This window comes from Lepisosteus oculatus, chromosome 29, assembly GCF_040954835.1.
Source record: "Lepisosteus oculatus isolate fLepOcu1 chromosome 29, fLepOcu1.hap2, whole genome shotgun sequence".
Lineage (NCBI taxonomy): Eukaryota > Metazoa > Chordata > Actinopteri > Semionotiformes > Lepisosteidae > Lepisosteus > Lepisosteus oculatus.
The window spans coordinates 1022181-1040931 of record NC_090724.1 but is presented as its reverse complement, the minus strand read 5'-3'; the positions used below and the strand labels follow the sequence as shown (position 1 = coordinate 1040931).

Genomic DNA, 18751 nt, shown 5'->3' with positions numbered 1-18751 from the left:
CATGCAATGAAAGTATCTACAGTTGGAATATTCTAATATATCGAAGCGAAGACAGAATCAGGAGCCTCAAGGACATGGTCTTTAGCTGTAGACTTGTGGAATAATGTCTCAAGCCTATACTGAAGAGATCAAATTGTTTTAATTTCTGACCACGTTTGTTTCCAGTCCTAGATTTTCAAATGGTAAAATCTGTTGAAAAGGATGAGGCATAGTATTCTACGTAGGTATTGTGATATATACTGTATAGGGAGATATCTTGAAATAGTGTATTTGTAAAACAGAATCACAGCTGTAGTCTATGTGAAGAAAACAAAACCTAAGCTTCTCTTTGAGTTCTACCTACACTTTTTCAAAGTTTGTCTTTGTTTACTAGCTGGGAAGATACACTGCTTACCATCTCCAAACAAAAAGTCTCTGTCTCAAAACTCAGTTAAATTGTTGTGCCAAACAAAGCAAATCAGCTGAGAATTTGTGTTGAAAGTTGTCTTTATTTCATATGCATATGGGAGTCTTTCTCTTGGACACAAGACTCCAAAGACAACGTTTACAGTGCTCTTTTATATAGTGAAACAAACAATACAAGATACACTCCAAAATGACTCTCTTTTTGCATTGTGTCTATATATGGTCATTCTAAAAAGCTGATCAGTATATATATTTCCTTTACTGCCAGCTTGCATGACAAGCAGCCCCTTCTGCTGAATAGATCATTTGTTCCAGGAGAGGTCACTGGTCATTTCCCTGAGAACTATGCCAGCTATACATAAAGACAGCATGTGGCTATATTATCTTTTGAGACAAGACATCCTGAGACAGAGTTAGTAAAATATAAGTGAAGAAAAACATAGTCAACAAGATATAATACAAACTTTTAGTAAAACTTTTCGTTAATTCCCTCACAATCAACAACCTAAAGCTCCACTATCAATCAGTCAGACACACACACAGATTCCTTTCCTCCTTCCCTCTAGTGCACCACATAACATCACATACTGTATAATCGAACACTTAAGGTATTCTCTTCCTACCAGTTATCTTCCAATTGGTCAAGTGACTGAGGGTGGTAGGTCATTGCATATAGCTTTCTGGGGAAAGCAGTTCAGACAAAAGCAACCATCTTTTCTGCACCTGCCTTCCTATAACAGTGCAGCTGTTTCTGAACCTCCTTATTTGCTTTCTAATGCACTGAGGAAATAAGACACAGAAATCAAAGAAAAGGAAACGCTGACATTGATGCTTCACAGACACACGCTAAATGAACAGAATCATTTTACTATTTGTAGAAAGAAGGCTTTGTGGAATTAATTTCAGTTCTTCAAAATCAAAATGAAACCAAATACATTAATCAACCCAAAAATATGCTCTTAGACAAAAAACAGCTGACGACCAGAAGGGCTTTGTTATTTACTGCTGAGGATCAGGGTGACTATTACACATCTGATTCCTGGATAGATAAGCTAAGAATGGTTGCTTCACCAGCACAATAACCTCCCTCTTTTTAGCCACCTTTGTATTGCTTTTGGGTGATGCACTAAAATAGATATTTCTCTGTTCAGAGTCTTCAAGTGCAATGCAGAGATTAATGGCACTTGACATTTCAACAGTCAATTCACTGTTTTCCAATGGAAAATTATAGTCATTCAGGGTGTGTTTAGAAACCTCAGTCCATTGCAATATGAATTTGTGAGTGATGTGAGTAATATGTTAAAAATACAACTTTAAATACCACCAACTTTAAATAATACGTGGACCATGTGGACCGAGTACCTAAGGGCTATTTGCTTATGATAAAAGTTAATAGACAACATTAGGCAATATATTCAGCATTTTTAAGGCAACTGCTAAGATGTTTTAATTTAAAACAGTGTAGGAGTTTACAATTCTGTATAAACAAAAAATAAAACACTCCTCCTTTTTCTAGTACAATTAGCATTTTAACAAAGACACTCTTGTTAAATGAATGAGCTGGATGAATAATATCCAGATTCAAATTTGAATCACCCCAGGGGGCAAAAAGCATTCAGTCTTGCTTTTCTTCATCCTGAAGAACAATGACAAAAAGCACACTCAACAATATCTAACAGTGACCTACAGTAGAGCTCCAGTTTGCCATAGTCTTATTGATGCTGAACTTAAGATTTAATTGAAAACACCTATGCTTGATGAGTTGGCTCAGTTGGCTTTTGTTTTCTCTAATGGCCAAATGGTTAAAGTACAGTCCACTCAAAGTCACAGAAAGTACATACATCTGTCTCCTGAACCATAACAGATACACAGCCTCCATAACCTTTCCACATACTTTATTAAATGTGTATTAGAAATGCCTACAAGAAAAATAAAAACATTTATTTTACTCATACATCAACATTTTGTTATTTCCTAGTGTCTGTAAGTACATTTAAATAAAACAATCTTCCGAGTGCAATGCAGTTGTTATCTCATATTCCATCATTATATACTGCTCATTATCAGAGGATCAACTATACACATGTGGAAGCTAGGAAAAAATACAGTCATGGTACTCTGCCCTTGAAAGTCTGCCCCTGAAGAATTTTGATCCTGGAAAGGAAAAATAAAACACACAAAGACAAGACAGACAAATACTGTATGTTTAGATTATCCATACGCTCCATAGAATGTATATATACTGTATACTGTATACAAGTGCAATTTATATAATTTTACTATATAAATTTCAGTGCACTTAATAAATATAAATATAATCTCATAGTGTAGCGGACATATTCAGACTGATTGTTTTCAATAATCAAATATATTAATTGAGCCTTACTGTACATTGTGTTATTTATTTCAGTTCTAGGCAGAAAACTCATGAAGGTGGAGAAAATCCATGGGAATATGCAAATTCCTCACAAAAGGTTCCTCAATCTAGAATCAAACCAAGATCCCAAGAGCCTTCAAGGCAGCAGTACTAAATGTCAAGCAGACATGGAAGCGAAAATCAGCTTCTTACCAAAAAGAGGGGGTGGGTAGATCCATATTCAGGAGAATGAATTATGTGTTTGCCAGCCACTTCACAGATATACTCATAAGAACAAAAGTCAAGCAAAAATTCTTATGATTGCTCTTTAATGGATAATTAGCTCTGAGTAAAGGTATGGACTGGAGGAGACAATTTACTTCTGGATGTTTCTCACAAACACAATTAAATGTGAGCTTTATTGAATCATGGAAATCTGAATTATTTAAATCGTCTTCAAACATTAATTTAAGAAACGCACATGAAGCAAAAAAGCTAAAGAAAGAATAAAGACTTTTAATAGCTTTTCTTATTCCCATCAATTAGTGTATCGCAAACAACACTACAGAGAGATGTATGAAATGTTAGAAATTACTTTCATATGTCAAAAAAAGACTTGAGAGGGCCGGAGGATCAGAGGATTCTGATTTACTTTGAAACTCTTTTTTTCATCTAGAGTTTGCAGACTTGGGTAAAATTGAAATTAAACATTTCTCTTAATATAAGAGTAAAAAAAGACAAATAAGAATACAAACTATTCCACTGTGGTTATATAAAAAAATCCTAATCTTCTCTGCTGAAAGGATCCTAGACTTTATTCAAGAAAGTGAATCCAGGAATTAAAAAATGTTGCATTTAAATAGTTTCTCCAACACAATGGATTTTAAAACATTTCACAAGCAGAAGGGGATCCATTTCATCCAGCACTGAAGTGTGCTAGTATCCCCAATGCAACACACATAAGGTGAAGAAATTAGAAATTACTTCACCTAGAGAACAGTAAGAAAACTAGACTGTTCAAGCCCAGAGTGCTTTTAGTCATGACGCTGGGGTTAACACCCCTGCCAAATGGGATCTTTAATGACCAGTGAGTCACTCTAATGTCTTTTTCCTTTCTGGCATGGAACATAGCACAGGTGTTTGTGGTACTGTATAACCACCATTTTTTCTCCAAATATCAGTTTCTGAGAATGTTAACATTACCCAACAAGAAAATGCATCTAGCAGTGCTTATTGAAAGATTAGGCAAGAGAATGTTTGGATTAGCCCTTTTGCCTGAGAGCCATCCAGATGGGGTGGAGGAGGGAAGCAGAAAGATGAACGTGATGAAGAGAGGGACCTACAGTACTATTGTATTTATAGCTTTTCAGGAAGGGATGTCAAGGAGAATTATAAGTTAGATTAGCAGAGGTGTAGTAGAACTTGTTACTCACATGTATTCCAAATGTTTATTTAATCATCATTTTGATATTTAAGTGAGATTGTCCCCATTCTGGGTGGCAGATTCTCATGTTTTTCTCTGCAAATCTGTCTAGGAATGTCTTTGGCTCTGAGTGGACTGTATATGTACATATCTTTTAACAAAACACCAACGCTTCTCTCAATGCTAATCCTAACCATAACATTAATAATTAGAGAGTTTAAGGGGATGAATCACCAATCTGCTTTTGGGACGGGGCAATGGGAATTCCTTGCCATTTAAAGCCAATACATTGCTTATATGAAGCTTCTATAAAAATCCAGCAGCAGCTAATCTGTGCTATAGAAGGGATATTAACATTAACACCCTAGAGTTCCAGGGCATTTTAAAAATGTACATAATTATAACTAATGTCTTAAGGTAGAAACTGATGGTGAATCAAATAGCTGTGGCATATGACTTCATTTAAGTAACAGCATTAAATAAAGGTTATTGTTTCATTTAACTACTTGGGATTGGGTACATTTTTGCTAATAGTTTATACTATAATCTGTGAATTTGTCTACTGGATTTTCCAGTGGGCATTTTAGTTGCACATTATCTATATACAGTGTTTATTGTTTTGAGTTGGATGGGTGTTAAATGCATGGCAAAAGAAAATTCTGTTTTAATTTAATCACCTACTGTACAACTGATGTATGCAACCTTGGTCTTGGAGGACCACAAGACAATAGCTTCAACAGTTCTCTTTAAAACACCAAAAATTAAGCATTAAACTTAATAAACCTAAAAGTTGAATTTAATTTTGAAGTTTGTTAAACCATATAAAGCGGAAATAAGTAGTTAAGAAATAGATTGTGCAATTCTGTTTTTAGACCACTGCAGGGGAAATCATCTAATTTGCTGATGTTCTCGTTGGGGATGCTTTTCTATCATATTACCAGTGTGGAAGACCATAGGAGAGATGAGTCTGTAGAGGATGTGCAATTAGACGTATGTGGCAGAGGTACATCCAACCCACAAAGCCCAGACAATGGAGGTCTAACCTACTGTGCCAAGAGGCTGTACTGGGCCTTAACTGGGACTGGGAGTAAGTTTGCCTAAATAGTCACTTTGAAAGCACACAAGCTTGGATGAAGGGTTGGCACCTCTAGTCCCCAAAGACCAAGGTCTTGCAGATTTGATATGGAACCGGTGAGAAAAAAGATGCCTAGAAAGTGCCTTCTGCTTACTAAAGAAGTGATCAATACAATTAAGTCACACAGAGATAAGCTGGAACAAAAACCAGAAATCCCACTGACTCATCATAATGAGAATTGCTGACCCTTGGACTTGATTTTGAGGTTAATTAGACTCAATGGTCTCCTATCTGTTTTAGCTGTCTGGCCTAATTTGGAGAAAGTTTCATTTATAGTTTCCCAAATGTAAACCTAACCAGTCTTTTAACACTAACACTTTTAACTGGTCTTTTGCATGCTGGATTAACTGAATAATAAAAAAAAGTGTCAATGCATAAACTTTTTTTTTCATAGCTGAGTAAAGGAACAGACGGAATAGAAACAAATATAGTCTAGCAGCTTTTTATTTTACTTTTGACTTGACTTTTGATTTAACAGTTACTGATCAAAGTATGTTTCTTTTATCCCTGCCTGTCTTTTATACTTTATTCCATATTTATTTCAGTATAAAGATTAAAACACCACAAATCATCATGGCTAGAGCTTTAGGTCTATCACTAAGGTAGTTCATGCTATAATGTAGCACTTCCCAGAAAAGAGTATGTTGTAAAAAAATGTGCATTTGCTGATGTCTTTGTAAAAATAACAGGGCATACAGCTAGTAAGAAAAAAAATGTTCAGATGTTTTTGTTCAGTGCTCTTTCACATAGGAGGTGATTTCTAATTAAGAGACTTAAGAAATGTAAAAAGCCTTTTGCAAAGGTTAAGCACAGCCACTAATCTGAACTTTCCAGTAGACTCCTTAAACAAACTCAGCAGCAGTGCAAGAATTCAACAATTAGGTAACAATTAGTGCCGTGGTTCCTTGATTTCCTGTTGTGCCAGATTCTAAGCAATTGAATACTGTGATTAGGAGCCTTAAAGTAACCTATTACTTACAAAGCAAGTGTTACTTTTAATTAGAAATTAGTGCTGAAGGAGGTGTTATGATATATACTGTATGATATTGCTTCACCTCAGTCCCACAAAAAGCTCTTGGGTTTCTATTTAAATGGTTTCTGCTACGAAATCCCTCATTCCTGTGAAAACAAAAATGAAGGCATTTGGAGTTTCTGCCTTAAGAGTTTACTATTCTCTCTGTGTAAACATTCTCAGGAAAAATAAGCTCCATAAATCTGATGGATATACCAAAGAAACACATACAGGGCTTTTAGGGCTGGGTAAATAAGTTCATCTTTAATATGTTTTACAGTCAGATCACAACATGATTTTGAGCAACACTGAGTAGCAACAGTACTCCCAGCTTTGCTTCTTTTTATAACCAGTCTCTCATTATTACAATTCTCATCTTCCAGTTCAAATGGCCCATTTCTGGAAGCAGTCAATTTGTTCTTCATTTCTGGGTGAAGCAGATCACTGATAACTCTGGCTTCGTAATTCAAAAGTTTCGAACTAGCCAGAACCATTAAAATATTTTTGTGTTTCATTGTGTGTGTGCGTTTTAAGGGGATGGATTTGACCTGTTTATTCCCTAATATGATAAAATGATAAAGCATGATAAAATTTGCAAATATGCTTATCATTCTGTCTAACCCAACTACATCTTTTTGTCAATCTACTGTATCTATCCACTCTGGAGATCTTAAACTCGTGTTGCAAGGGTTGAAGAGTTTTATGTTTTAATCTTTTTTTCAGTTTGATTACTTGATTTGTTTATGCACAGAAGATGAGTGTTGTGTTCTGCTTAACATGAAGAGTGAATTATAACATTTCATGGGATGAGTCAGCTAAAAGCAGCCACTTGAACACATGAGTGTATAAGTAATCTAAAACACGAGTTATAGCAGGCGTTCTATACATGCAGAAATAGCCATTTGTGCCCCTCCTTATCTCTGGGAGATATTTTTGCATTTTTGTTTGAAATAACTAGTTTTAGGTGATCTATCTTGTATAAAGTCATAAGGTGGGAACATTTTTTTTATTTATTTAAACATATCCTTTTACTCTTATTGAACAAGTTTGAGCTGAACTGTTTATACTTTAGCACTGATCAAACACCGGGACCAAATGAGGATCACCTAGCTTTTGGTTTAAATTCCTATGTCTTTAGCAGGCATGGCAGGTGTCATTTAAAGTAGGAGTTATCAATAAAAATAGAGCCTTTATTCATTGTATTGAAATTTGAAGTCAGATTAAATAAAACATTTGACATTCCAATAGGGTATAATTTTTATGTGCTATACATGTGCTATATGTCCAACTAATTGCATTAATAGAAGTCAATATGTAGCTTATCTCATTATATATAACAAATGAAAGAATTATTCATATGTTTATATTAAATGGGCTCTTAAAAAGCTAGCTACCATCTCCCCACAGACTGCTTATAGTACTTTCACTTGTTTTGTTGTTAGGATGTTAACTGTGTTCACAGATAAATGGGAAATCTAAAATACAGATGTAGAAAAATAAGATTATTTTAAAAGATCATATCAAGAAGGGAAGAAATCATGTTACTGCACATTATAAAGGATATTTTTCTCATGCTGATATAGGTTTTACATCATTGTTACATATTGTTGAAATAAAATGTGAAGGTCATGTTTTTAATGGCCAGAGAATTGCTGAAAAAGCATTCCAATCTGTTTTATTTACTTGGCAAAGCTTTAACTGTTTCCATATCTATACAGGGACAAGAAGCAATAAACCCGCGCAAAATAGCACAAAATAAAATAAACAATTGGCCTTGAGAAGCTGAAAGGCTGAAAGAGTAAGCTATTCAGCTTCATTAAGAAACATTGAGATAGTTGCCCGAATCTCCTAGCAACATCACAGTGACATGGACTGTTAGATAACATCAATTGATTCCACACGCAAAAGCAAGTCAGCTATAGCATTGCTACATGCTGTGCGCACACATCACATATATCCTGGGATCTTGAATTGTTGGATAAGACTGCCAGTTACCCAACATCTTAGATCTGCAGGCAGTATTCAGAGAAAAAAAAAAGCTCTGTCATATTAAAATGAGCTGCTTTTACACAGAGAGAATGTGTGGAGTAAAACAAGTTCAAAAAGACTGTGCTGATACAGTACATACAGTACTGTACAGTATGTATTAATGTAACATTCTGTGTGATCTGCAGTAGTACATCTGTGCATTTATGTAGTCCATATAATTTTAGGCATATTGCTCACAACTTTGTGTAACAGGACTCAGCTTGAAAGATATTGCAAATCCACTTGTTTCTCATAGAAGTGCATGTTACAGCACTGTATAGCATTCACAGTCCATGGTACCGATGGATTGTATGCAGATCACCCCTAGTATGCATTTGACCACCATCTCTCAGGCTACACTTCCATCCTATACAGTATATGCACATAATGCCTCCTCCCGTTCCGCTGAACCAAAAGGCCAGCCTTCCAGTGCAAGATAATTCATTGCTGTTGGGTATCCTAAGGGATTATATCACTATAAAAGTTATGTTTCCATGAGATCTGTAACACTAATCAAGCCAGCTGTGCTAAATAGTGGGATTTTATGCTCACTGAAGAGTGAAAGTGACACTTTCAAGCATGCACATTAAAACTAATCCAGTAAGATTCAGCACCCAAACGGCAATTTTCATCTGGTCTCACGATTTACATCAAGTGCCATGCGATTTACATTAGAAAAACATGGAGATGCCTGGCTGGTCATTTCAGGGAACATGTTAGAGCAGTGAGGAACAAAGAACTTTCAAATCATCTGTAATGGTTAATCTTACTTTCACTGATCACGAGCACACTGGCCTCTCTGTGTCCTCTGTGTCCTTTCACAGGGATAAAATGACTCTTGCTCTAGAAAGACACGAGAAACCGAAACCATTATTAGACTGTTTTCACATGTTCTCCCAGCACTCAGTGATCAAGTAAGCTCTTTTCAAACTAGCCATTCATTTGCTGATTGCTGCCTTCCACACCTCCCCTTGTAATCTGTCCTTTACATTTCAACCTAATTACCCCCTTTTTACTCACCTTCTACCCATTCTCACCTCATCTCTCTTATGTCCACCCCACCCCACCTCTTTTTCTCTTATCTCTATTTCAATTCATATGATGTATTAAATATCTTAAAAATATATTTTATATAAATAATATATTTTAATGATTTTGTTCATTGATCTGTATGTTTAAAATAACGAGCATTGATAAGGTATTGTTTTAATTGAAAATATAAAGAATAAAATAAAACTCTCTCTTTCTATGTAAACTGATTTAAATTCCTATACTACAACCATCCAACAATTTTCTAACCTCATTCACCTCATGGTCACGGGGGAGCAGGAGCCTATCTCGACAAGCCCCGGGCACATGGCGGGGTATACACTGGATGGGATACCAAACTATTGAAGACTGACGAACATATACTACAACCATAGTTCTAAATTGAACCACCTCCCCAAACCCCAAAATAAAGCACATAAGAAAGGTTACACATGAGACAAGCCCATTAATTGTACACTGCTGCAGCATCACCCCAATTATAATTATTATTAGTTAATAATAAGTATACTTATAACATACTTAATAATAAGTATGTTGTGCAAATTATTGTAATGGGATGCCTTACAAAGACAGACTAAAGGAACTGAAGTTTGAACAGAGAGTACTCTGAGGCAACATTATATTGTAGGTAACTGTGCTTTTTGTTTTTTGCTTTGAATAGTCATCTGTAAAAATTCCTGAGAAAAATACTGTGTAAGCCCAAGATAAAAATCAAAATAACTGTTTAATTAGTGACTTATGTCAGAACAAAAACCAGAAGGTACATGGCCCTCAAGGTATTTTACGTCTCTCCTGCATATACAGTATTCATCAATGAATTCCATTTCCATTTCAGCTTGCTTATCTTAAGTGCTGATGCACTAAGATGTAATGTACTGTTCTGCAGGCAAGGGTCTACGACTGATCCTTTGTCCACTGTTTTACAGGAATACAATTCCCATACAAGTGTCCCAGTCCTGCTCATCATGTCCTGTTCCTCTTTGTTTTTCACTTCTTCTCACCCGCTCCATCTTCCACCCCACTTGCATGTTCCCCCCTCCCCTGCCCCCTTGAGAAGATGGAATGAGCCAACAACCCAGACAGAAAGCAATTACTGAGTGGGGTGGGGGAGGTCTGTTGTCCTAACCATGTCACTGAAGGCAAGCATGAACATTGATCAACAGCAGGAGAGGGGAGAACACAACACATCCAATGCAAAGAAGAAGCAAACTCGCCCCAAGCAATGGCATGCTGAGAAATGAGGACTTGAAGGGGGTATAGACCTCCTTGAAGCAGGAGAATATTGCTCAATTGTGCTTGCAAAGTCATTCACTTAATACCTGAATTATTTAAAATATCTGCAATACCATTAGATTGCCAATCCACTGATTGTCCAGAAACAAACTTCAAATAGGCAGAGAAAAGGGAGATTATTTTTTGCCTATTCATGAAACGTAGACGGTTTCTAGGTACAAGAGTCCTAACAGGGGCTAATATATATTTTTTAAGTTGGAAACATTGTAGAGACAGTGTAAAAGAGATTCCTGTAAAAGGAATCTCTTAAGCCCAGAAATGCAGTAGATATAGAGTATTTTCATGTCAAAATTCATGTCTGAGAGGAGGAGAGTTATGCCTTAGAAAAGAGCAGGTTAACAGAATCAGCTCATAGAAATAACGTCAAAATCTTTTCAAGAGGATGGCTCATGAGTTGTGGGGAAATAGCAACTGCAATGTGGACATTGATCCAATAAGGATCTTATTAAAAGAAAGATGATAAAACTCTTTGATTACTTTGCTACTGGCAACGACTACAGATGACTAGAAGGACTACTTTCTTTGTTAGATTTTCTCTACTTGTAATGGAGAGAGCTACAGTAAGATATGCGAGCTTGTGTATAAAGACAATGATCCCTTTACGCAGAATACAGCATTGCTACATTCAAATCGATATGTCCTTAGACTGTAGTACATATGGTAAAAATTATACAAAACTTTGCATTCCAAATGATTCCAATGCACTTTACATATAGGAGAGGACCTACTGTACTTAATCTCCTACTGAAGAGTACAGTAGCTCCCAGTGGGGTGCCAGCAGCTCCACTACACAACAGGTTAGGTGGAGAAGTAGGAAACTGCATCACAAATTGAATTAAGTGGGAAAGGTTACACAGGGGAGATGAAATTTAGTCAGGACACTGAGGTTAACACCCCTGCTAAATAATTAGAACCTTCACATTGAAGTGAAGCATGTATTCTTTTTAAATTTTGTAAACACCTGGTTATATTTTCTCAAATAGAATAATTAATAATTATAATGGAATCCTTTATAGACTAATAAAGAGCAATGGGTTTTGCATCAATGCATAAAACACTATGAAATCTTCTAGCCTGATTGTACTGCAGCCACCTTGTAAGAAAATGCTTTGGAGTGAAAACTTCTTGGTGTAATATATGCTATTATGATGCCAACAAACTCAATACCAACTTCCACCATCAGTGTGTTACCTGTTTTTCAATTTTGAGTAGTTTGTTTTCATATTTCTGACCCCCTTAGGATCCTCGATCTAAGTGTTCCCTTCTCAAGGAATATTGCACAGTCCTCTTCTTTTCAGGTGCTCCACACTGGATGTGCCAGTGCCAGTGTGCACTAGAGCTGGCTTAACCATTGACACCAGTTATTTTTACTTTAATAAGCACAAACATGACAATCTTAGTTTTCACCAAGCTCCAGATATTGATGAGCATCCACAAATTATCTGTATCGGCTGATCCTGTTTGGCTGGGGACAGCAATCTTTTAAAAACAGTTGCACCAGTGGCACAGCATGCAGCCAGTTTGTTACAAAAACATGACTTATATAGTATATATGTCCATATAGTAATCATTATAATCTATGTGCGTAGCACAGTTTATCAACTCTGCCTGTCACATTTAAAGTATTGTTCAGACTTATTTGAGTGATGAATATCTCCAACCTGAATGTGGAAGTTAGCAACTGTTTTCTCTTTGAATGAAGTGACCTTCACAGGTCTGTACTAGGATACACATGTGAAAGAATAAAGCACTACCAACCTAACAAGTTGGTTCCACCAGCAAGAATATTTTAACTACATTACCTTAATATGGTGGAGTTAACAAATTTAGCATCTCTATTCTATTGCTGTTATGTTTAGGGAGTATTTCTGCAAGCAAGTGCAAAGATCTGAGCTGTGGGTTGCCAGATATTTCACACAATCTATACCAGATGATGATGAAATATATAAAGCCACTGTCATGTTGCACAAGAGTGATTTGAAGCAGAAGGGTTTTGTATCCAATATACTGTATTAACCAGGGACCTTGGGTTTTCCACCAACTCACTTTATGCTGTGTAGGATGATGCAGTATACTTTGAAAATGCAACCTGACCATTGTACAGTCAATGAACCTTTTTAAATACGTGGCACAGAACTGAAAATCTAGAGGAGCAAATCAATTTCATTTTACATTATATAAAGCTAAACTACATTCTTGCCAAGAATCTAATGTCTGGCCAACTGTCAGATACTTTTTGGTTTTTGCTTGGCTTAAATAAATGTCTTTCTTTTTTGATAAAAAAGTGACAGCCTGTTTACTTTTTTTTTTACTTTACTTTAGTGTTTACTTTTTTCTTGTCTTAGTGGGACTGCTGGGTGGCATCACTGCCTTATACAGTAGGTTTTGAGTTCTTGGCAGAAATCTAGACAAAGTTGCCTTGTATTGAAGTTTAATGTTCTCTGTATTTTCTGGAGGCTTTTCACCAGGTGCTCTGATTTCCTCCAGCATTCAAAAGACACATGTTGGGTTAATTTGAATATCACTACAGTATGTGTACGTCCTATGCTGGAATAGTAATGTATTGTGTACAGGGTTGTGGTCTCACCTTATCACTTGTGCTTCAAGGATGTGCTCTTGGGTGATGTTTACATCTTTGGTGAAAGTCACATCAACCCAACAGGAAGCAGCTTTCTGGGAATGGATGGATGAATACTACTGATCAACATATACAGTCACATTCATTTCAACTCTAATAATCATGGTACAGTATTTAACTTCACCCCATGCAAAATTACTTAAAATAAAATCAGAATATTTGAAACACTAAAGAATCTACTCAAATGTTCACAGTGTTAATATAAAAAAAACAGCAGTGTACCAACATGGTAAACAAGACTGCTGAAATCCTTGATGACTCTGGCAGACAAATGCTGATCGGGAGAAGGCAAGACAGGTGTAAGATAAAATCCCATTGACGAGTGACAGCTTCCTCCACTTTACAGATGGATGTCACTTTCACATAAACAACACCTGTGCCATCCGTTTTGTCTTTGTGTATCAGTTTGGCAAGTTTCCTGTCCCAAATTCACGATGCCACTACAATGATCTGTTAGTGATATTGCTCGGAAAGAATAATGTGGGAACGCTAAAAACAGAAGATGCCAGTGACTGATAGGCAGCTTGGCATTTTATATCACTCATTTTGCACTGCTGTTTTATGTCTTATTTTGATACTAATTTCTGTAAAATGCTGTTTTCATTATGTGTTCTTCTGCTTACTGAAACAGCAATTTCTAAAACAACTTTCTGCAATTACATTTGCAGAAAACCAAAGCATCACTTTCTGTGGTGTGCATGGCATATTAATGATGTTTCTTTAAACAAACATTTTGGACGAGGTCAAATTCTAATCTCACACTTCCGCTTAACTACACGCTCTCTGGCTTCCGATAGAGCTGGTCACATTTTCTAATTCCCCTCTCTCCACCCCAGTTTGACTGTTGCAGCACTTGCTTCCTGACTCCATGTGACACTGCTGATCTCCCACCAGCACTGTCCTTTCCTCTTCCAGGTGAATTGAAGTCAAAGCATTAAGTACGCTATTCCTTCATAATTGTTAGATCATTTCATTATTAGAATTTGAATTATAATATTATACCTGAAGAAGATCAACGGCTGAAATGTTGTGTTTCTACTATTTTTACTTATAAGATTGTAAGTAACCTTTACTTGTTGCTTTGCAGCCAATGCGTACTTACTCAGCTCTCCACCTGAACCTCTTCCATCATCAATTGGTTGGATGACCAACCAATGAGGAACCTGCAGGGTGGAGGACACTACACCTAATGATGTCACAATCAACCACCCCCAGTGATTTCTGGACTCTGGACTTTAAAGGGCCATTATGCTGACTCATCTTCTCTGCTCTGGCCTCTTTATCATAAACTCAACAATGTCATGAATAATCATCAATGTTTGTGATTGCAGCCACCATTATCCGAGTCAGAAAACTGAACTTTAGTTGAAGGCGCCAGGTCAAAACAGAGTGATTTTGTTCATGAATGGAATTGTGCCCAAGAGTTTCTCTATACAAGAGATATCCTACAACTATCAGCTATTATGCTTTCACTTGACAACCAGGATTAATACTTTGAAAATTGAATTTTTATGCTCTTCATAAGAAACACTTTTCAAACATGTTGATTGAAAAGTAGAACTCCAATGTTAACAATATAAATGTTGAGAGTTAAATGATTATGCACATACATGTTTGATAAAGTTAAGGTCATGACAATAAATAGAAATTGACATGTTATTAGGAGTACTAACATTGGTCAATTGTATTTTATATATTTTAACACCAATATTATTATCTTTGTAATCCCTGAGTAAATGATCATCTTATTGTGCCAAGGCAGATTGAATCACATACTATAAATACTATACAATAATTCTTGTTGGTTCATTTTGCTTGTTCTATCAATGTACTGATGAATTGTATATTCTATATTCTCAATTGATATTTTGTCTGATTGATTTCTAGTACCCATAAAAGCACTGAAAATGTATTGTTCAATTTTCTAATTGCTCTAGTAAATTCAACCATATTATCACTACAGCGGCAGTTTACTAGTTTATTGTAGCCCTACCTACAGTACCTGCTTTTCCTTCTCTTATAATATTTTTCTTATTACTCAGCAACCACTGCTGTTATCTGTAAACTTACATGGATATCTGCATTGACACATTTAAAACAAAAACATCAAACATTTTCCATGCAATCCAAGTCACTATATGGAAGACTCGGAAGTTAAGATCAGTTCCATTTGGTCACCAGAATGCCCTTCACATATACAGAACTCAGCAGGTATCTGACTCAAACAGACAGAAGTGTGTAAACTAGAGCACTACATCAGTCTGTAGCTAACAGACATTTAATAGAACAAACAGTTAAACAGGTTACATTTTCAACTCCATCATAATAAAATGTGTATTCACAAGGAATCTCTCAAAGCCTTCTTTGAAAAATACAGAGATTGTGGTGGAAACAGAAACAGCCTGAAGTCTCTTTCATGTGTTCCAATCATAGAATCACAGAGTTATGGAGGGTTATCTCTAAAGTTACACTGTAATTAGTATACTCTTATAATAATTCAGGTTAGAAGAATATGGAAATGCTGCAGCTTCCATTGAATTCGGTACTGGGTAGTACAGGGATGTGAAAAATTGCAAAACTGTCCAGTACTTCACAATGTTTTTTGACAACACTATACAGTACGTAAGGTACTATGAAGCATTCTCTTTGGATTTTGGATTGTGATAGGTGTATCAGGTTATAAGTTTCAAGTCTATCATTACTGTATTCAAGATGGTGGAGTGGCTGTCTTTCAGAGCAGGTGTGTGTCCTCAAGGCTGCCACTGTCCAACACCACACACAGCTTTTGGAGTACATGTCTAGACAGAGACACTTTGCAGCAAACCAAGGCATCACTTTCTGTCGTGTGCATGGCATATAACTTCTCTGCAGTAGCCTTGGTTTGCACAACAGCCCCCTTGTGGCGACACTCCTTGATAGCTTGCTTCTTGATAGGTGCAACTTGAAAGCTTGAAAGCAATTACTAGTAGACTTGAAACCCACAAGTATAAATGCGTGAGATGAAAACTTGCAGGCATGTAGTTTAAACAGCTACTGTATAACTTGTGATGGTTTTGAATACTTTTACTTTTTCTGCATACCTGCTACAGTACGTGCTCTTTAAGAATCACCTAAATAGTTAAGGCCAGACATAATCCAAAATGTATTGCATGTTATTACTATATGACAAAGCAGTGTTATGTGTATTAGATTCACAGCTAAGCCTCACCAAAAGCAAGACCCTGTTTCATTTTCCCACAACAATATCATCACTTTAAAAAAGTCTATTTTGTAAAGAAAGCTATTCAGCTTTCAATTACCTTCTCCCATCTAATCTGTAATTATATCTTCTCTTGCCAAAAGGGTTTAGCAGCAATAACCAGCACCATCTGTTTATGAAAAGAGATGCATGAAAAACTCCATTACACCTGGCCTCTTTTGCAATGCTGTCAAACAAATAGCACATACCATCTCAATTTTTCATTCTCTTCTCCCTGTTCTCTTTTTCATGTTAAGTAGATATTTTTTTTATTTTCTTAAAAGTGTTAAACTAACAGTACTGGAAACTCTTCTGCAATTTAATCACAGTTTTAGCCTGGCTGAATCTAGATATTAAGCACTTAAGATCTCTTGTCATATACTGCTTCCAATCTCAGGGTAAATCGTTGCATTGGCTTAACCAGAACTCTGATCGCTTTTTGTTGTTCACTCTTCTTTGTCCTTTGAATCATTGTCCTGCTTGAATGTGAAAGTCAGGCCAAAAATAATAGGTATCAGTCCAGTGTCTTTCTATTTTATTGCATTCAGTGAACAGCCATCACAGGTCTTCACCATGCTAGACTTGTAATGTGGTTTTGTTAAATAAGTGTGAAGTGCATTGATTTATTAAAGCATTGGTGTCATTTTAAAACAATATAAGTGCTTTACTATACAGGAAGATTTTTTTTATTTTGCATGATACTTACAGTACAAGCAGCTTGTGTCTTCAACAGGTTGTGTTGGCTTTGCCTGTAGTACTGCCCAGTTTTGATATGAATATGGATTGTAATATAGATTGTGCATGCATTGCAAAAAATATTTTTCATAATAATAATAAGAAGAAGAAGAAGAAAAAGAAGAAGAAGAAGAAAAAGAAGAAGAAGAAGAAGAAGAAGAAGAAGAAGAGGAAGAACAATAATATACTGTGGGCCCCTTGGGATCTACAACAGAGTTATTATTGAAAGGAGGAGAAATACAGATGATATTTATGATGAAGTAAGTCCACAGACACTAGATGACTAGATCCAAACCTAAGTGGATATTGTTCTCAATTAACATATTTTCAAACTCCCAAATTGAGAAATACAATGAATTACACAAAAAACTAAACTTGCAATGATTTTGATTAGGTTATAGGTTTATGACGTTTTATTGATAGGTGCTGATGATTATGCCTCTGATTTTTTAAAAGTAGAATATTTGTATATCAGGTTTCTGCCTTGATGGTTTTGGTACTCAAATAAGAAGAGAACCCAGCCGATAAAAATCTCAGGATTACTTTTGATCTGGCTGTGAAGTATTGATCTTGTCTGGGCACCCACAGAGAATACTACATTTGTGTCTGGGTTTCTTGGGACAGAGAAAGGAAATGCAGCTGATGCCGATCGATTTCATTGAGTTAAACCAAGGACATTCTTAGCAAGGTTCATATATGTGGAGATAAACAGAGCACAAAAGAAGGCCACATAATTGTTCATGCTTCTCTGATATCCCTGGTCAAATTATGTTTGAAGTATTATGAGCCAGAAATTTATCTTGGGGTTAACTTTGGCCCATGCCAAATGAAAAAGTGAAAAAAAACCCAGCCGTGAGCCAATTCCATGTCACTTAATGACAGCTTTCTGTTTGGACGTGTTTAGTGACTACCTAATGGAAGTCTGCTGCATTAGAGATCTGTGTGATGACATTTAAAATTCCTTAGAGACTGCTAGCAATATCTTTCCTGATATCTTCATTAGTTGATTCATTAGATTTCAGCTACCACTTGCTAGATGCATTTTTCAACAAGTGTGGAACAGACTATGTTTTGTAACATCATATATAGTACTGTAATGCACATGCCAGGGCTTCTCCAGCACTGCAGATTTCAAGCTCTCAAAGCTGCAGCAGCTGAGCGCCTCTCTTTCTAGTAGCTTAGAGCTCATAGGACTTTAGAGGCCTCACCTGCGCTGGGCTGGACGTAGGAATGGTTACAAACTGCTGTGGGAATGAGGCTATTCATTCCATTGGTGCTGATTAGAGTATGGTTGCTTCTTTCCTTTCAGCTCACACTACCCTTCTCCAGCTGGTCCCAGGTACAGTAAACCTGCTCCTTCTTCCTATGCAGTTCCACCTTCAGTTTACTCCCAGTCTCAAGGAACACAACAGGGTGCTGCCTGAACACCCTTCTCCTC

The 18751-nt window shown here is 36.4% G+C and overlaps 1 long non-coding RNA gene across 1 annotated transcript in view; it reads left to right on the top strand.

The window, feature by feature from the left end:
- The window catches only part of LOC138225594 (uncharacterized), a 102014-nt gene extending 87197 nt beyond the window's left edge, over positions 1–14817 (top strand). Inside the window, exon 3 of the long non-coding RNA XR_011184056.1 lies at positions 14428–14817. This is a non-coding gene — a long non-coding RNA (uncharacterized lncRNA). The remainder of the gene's footprint in view (positions 1–14427) is intronic.
- Positions 14818–18751: the final 3934 nt, after the last annotated feature.